The sequence below is a fragment of the Hirundo rustica genome, chromosome 3, assembly GCF_015227805.2.
Source record: "Hirundo rustica isolate bHirRus1 chromosome 3, bHirRus1.pri.v3, whole genome shotgun sequence".
NCBI classification, from domain to species: domain Eukaryota; kingdom Metazoa; phylum Chordata; class Aves; order Passeriformes; family Hirundinidae; genus Hirundo; species Hirundo rustica.
Genome location: NC_053452.1, coordinates 78883356 through 78888164, shown reverse-complemented (window position 1 = coordinate 78888164; position 4809 = coordinate 78883356).

The following is a 4809-nucleotide window of genomic DNA, read 5'->3' as shown; positions in this document are numbered from 1 at the left end:
GTCACGCACAATCTATACTTAAAAGCAGGAGGGAACATCAAAATGGGCTCCAGTTATATAAAATAATAATAAAAAAATAATACATTTGGAGACTCACATTTAACTATTCTTTAAAAAATGTTCAATGGTCTGTGCCTTACTTAGTGATATCTAAGAGCTTTCTAAGAATAAGTTATTTAGTTTTATCTGGGTTTTCTATATTTTCTTCATGAATGGAAAAAATACATTGGAGAGCTGAGTGTGGCTAGTACCTTTCAAACAGCATCCCACTCCATGATCTTGTGCTCTGTGGCAGGCCAGGGACAGCAATGTGGATCAGGAAAGTGAGCGACCCAAGCATGTCCCAAATTAAGGGTGTGCAACAATGTGACGCCGTACAACCTGTATGGAGGCAGAGTGAATGTCTTAAATCCACAAGCAGGACTTGTCAATGTTCACAGCTTGGCCTTCATGGACTGTTGTAGTGCGTTAATTTGGTATAAATTGTATTCTATTTTTATATTGGGTTTTTAAATGTTTCTTCTGTCCCCCTGGAAACTGTATCCCGTGGTTTGTCCCTGCTCAGCCCTGCCCATTCTCCCGCACCGGAATGTAACCCAACTCTGTTCCACTCCCACCTTATCCCTGATCGGGCAGTGGCTTGTCCCTGCCTCTAGCCCCTGCCCCCTGGATAAAAGCCCTGGAAAGGCGTGGGGCTTGGTCTCTCTGGGACCGGGACAGGGATGGGGACGGGGGCCGGACTGGGCTCTGGACTCTGCAGGAGCAGGACCCCTGAATAAAGCCGTGATCCCTCCCGGGCAAAGAGCAGACTCTTTCCTTTTGCCATCGACGGACGCATGCTCTCTCTAAATGAGAAGGTTTGCAGGCTCTGGGTAACTTTTACCCTCGAAGGAAGATTCCTTCTGAAGTGGTTTCTCTCTCAAGCTAGCTGAAATGGAGCACGGGCTCCGAGGGAGAGAGAGAGCCACTTCAATGGGCTCTAGCTCAGAGGATAGAGCTGGTCCTGCCAGGGTGAAAACACAACAGGCGATGCTCCTCTTTGTGGAGTATGTGGCTTTCCAGCACTGAGATGAAGGTGTGGGAGGCATGGAAACCCGAGAGCGGGGCTAAAAGAACTGAACGGATGTTGGTCTCATGGCAGGTAGTGCTTGCAAAGCAGATGTGTGGGATCTGTAACCAGTATTTTATGGTCAAATTATTGTGCCAGAGGTAACATGAGAGCAGGCTAGGAAGAGGTACCCAAGGCACTTCTGCTCAGACATTCTGTACATTTACAAATGGGCATCCTTTCTTTAGGCATCAGATCCCAAACAAAGAATTTCTCTATGATTATATCTTCTCAAAACATAAAGTTATGATCTATTAAATGTCTCTACACTCTACTTGGAAAAAGACCTGTCAGCATTTTCAGATTTTGGCTGTGCTTTTGAACAATCTCCATCTATTATTGTTGATAAAGGCTTCTTTCTTCCTACTATTTTCCCTTATCACAAAGAAGTTCCCTGAATTCTGGGACTTTCCTGCAAATGTACCTGCTTAAAATAACACTTTCCGTGGGCTTTTTTTAGATTTCCTTTTTTTTTTTTTTTTTTTCTTGATGGAGATAATAATATTAATTCTTCATGAGAGAAAAATATATCCAGTGCCATGGGAAAAGTGTTCTGGATCTGGTAGCAATGTCTCAAATGTGCTTGAATGAGATCTAACAAGAATAAGCATGTGTCTTTGCCAGGCTCTTGAGACTGCAGGATGGGAGAAATACGCTCGAAGGAATCACACTGAAGTGGTTCGTTGGTAGTACATAGATAGAATTGCTGCTGGGGATATTTAATAACATGGGTATGGTTCTTGTTTCCAGGACTTAGAGTTCATAAAGAACAGGTGAAAAGAGATTAAATGCTTCTCCGACATCATTTTTCTATGTCAGAATTTGCTGTCAGTGCCACAAGTCATCTTTGCAGAGGGAAAAGTGAGCTACATAGCTACAAGCAGGAAAGGGAGGAGTGCCTATGCCCTATAATCGGAGAATCTTGTTTCCCATGACACTAGATCCCAGTAACAGTATTTCTTTGTTACAGAATGCACTTCAGAGATTGAATCAAAGCCATACAAAATAATTTTAAGAATCCTACTTCTGAGAGCAGAGGAATATCACAGAAAGAGTAGCAGATGTTGAAAATATTTGCCCTCTGGCTTCTACTTTTAGTTTCTATTCCTAAATGGTCCTCTTCTGAAGCCTAAGAAAACTATTAAGCTGGACTCACACCTGCACAGGCCAGACACAGCTCACATGCACCCTGAAACATCTGTAGACTCTGATGTAAAGCAGCCAGAAACCCTGTGTTTTATGAGCCATTTTGGGCTTTAGAGAACCTCTACTGAAGCACAGCTTTCATATTATGGAAAGAAATTGAAGGGTTGTCAATTGGAGATGACCACCAAAGGGGAGAGCAGGATCAAGATGAAAAGAAATCTTTTAATAATGTACTTAAGAGGGAGTAGATGCAATAAAATTACCTCTGGAAAGTCCCTTATTCTCCTGTAATTTCTTTGTCAATTGCTTTAACTAAGTCTACAGGATGCTCAAGGGTGAAGTAGCTGACCTTCAAAGCTTGGGAGTCCTTGTACTTTCCTCTTCTGCTTTTATCATTTTTTGGAAGAATTCAAACATATATCTAGTCACCCACTGAAGAATGGATTCTGGTTTATCTAATAAATGATAGAAATTGCTGGTCTGTTCTATCTGGAAATGGAAAAGACCTTAGATAAAAGCTTCTCTTTATTAAGGAGCCAGACATTTTAGATCTCATTTGGCCTTCATGCCCTACTCATTCCTCGTTGTTTTATCTAGTGGTGCTTTGCTGATACAGTTATTATCCTTCTCAGCTACTCTGAAAATATAATATTAATTCTGCACTGTCTTTCTACCTCCATCCCTTTTAATAGTAAGCTCTTTAAAACCCTGTAAGGCTAATTACCTTATGATCACTCTGTGTGTTTCTCACCCGAGCAGGCATACTCTGGTTCCCTCAAAATCGGCTTGCTCCATTTATTCCCTTGCCTTCTTTTTTCTTGTTACTCTTTAGAATTTGGATTGTTTTTCTGATACCATGAAAAACTTTTTGTTCTCATCTTCCGAGTATTTTTTTTTTTTTTTTTTTTTTTCTATTCTTCAGGAAGCAAAATAATCCCAGAAAGATGTGAATAGACATGGAATTGATTTGCACCTGTGAGGTCTGTTCAAGACCTAAGTTGAAATATTTTAGTGAATGTTCATTTTGACATTACAGATCATTTTTGGCATAATACGAAATGGTCGTCCTAGATTATTTTAATGATCATAATCACTAGTTTTAAAATCTGTGAGTTCTTCTTCAGAGACTTGACTCACCACTTCAAATAATAACTTCTCTCTTTCTCTCTTCATTAGTAATCCCCTCACATGCTCTTTGTTACAGTGTTGTTTCGTCTCGTGTTTGTTTGTCCTAACTAATTTAGATATTAAGTCCTTGGTGACTGACAATGTGTCTATCTATGCAAAGCACGCTTAAATAAATACATTTAATAATAATTAATAATAAATATGCCAGCTGAAAGCTGTGCATCTGAGCTAGCAAGGACAACACTGACATTGATGAATTTGGTTTCAGGAACAATGCTTGCTGTCCCCCTGCCTAGGCTCTTTGGGAATAGGTGTTAATGACTGTTGTGCTCTGACGGCTGCCAGGTCCCCCTCTTACAGTCCTCCGCATCAGAGGGTCACTCTGCATTGCCCCTCACCACTGGGCAATTTGAAATCCAGCCTTTGGAGCTAACATTCTCCTAAAGGTGACTGAAAAACAAGAGGAAAGCATAGAATCTTTTGGGGGAGATGATGGTTCCCCAAAAGCCCTGTGCACAACTTGTTCCAGTATTTCACTTTCAGACAGTAAAATTTCTGCATCTTTGCTCTCAGTGTGGAAAATTGTTTTTTCCTCTTTTTCTCTCTCTCCTCCCTTCCCCAGTTTCTTGTGTGCAAAATGTTTGCAAACTGGCAAAGCGAGTTAGCACTTTTGTGAAACAGGCTCTGTAAACACTCGGACAGAATCATTAAAACTGGCAGGAATGAATTCTTGTGGTGTGTGCTAACAGTTGTCTAAGCTCAAACATGATTTGATCTTTTATTCCTGGTGGGCACTACCTTGTAGGAAAATAATATTATTACAGATATAATCTTTTGGTTAGTAATAAATCTCAGGAGTGGTCTGGTGGAGAAGGGGGACAAGTGAGTCTTTCCTAAGCAGAACTAAACTGGGGGAAATCTGTCCTTCCTGTGTCTGCCTGAGAAACTGTGACTTCTGATAGAAACAAGTTTATCACAGTATATATTTCCATTTTATTTCATTATGAATAGAAGAGATTATTTGCATATATACTTTCTCTGGTCCATTCCAGAACTCTAACAGCAATGCAAGTCAGGAAAACAGTAGTTGAAAAATAAGTAGCAAATGAAGAAGAATTACTGTAATTTGTATGGTTATTAATACATCTGAAGATGAAAATTTTTGTCAGAGATGGCAGCATTTAGAACATGCTCACTGTGGTAGCAGTTTTACTGTCATCAAACTCCTGAAGTATTTACTGCCACAAATAACATTTGTTCTCCCAGTTCATCCCTGGGGGAAAGGGGTGAATGGTCATGAACTTTGTTTTTTCGTAGAATCTTTATTTTTTTAGGTAAGTATAAAATACACTTTGGAGGAAGTGGTGGGATGCTTGGTGGAATTCAGGAGCTGCAAATTAGACCACAAAGCAGTTCTTTTTCAGGCA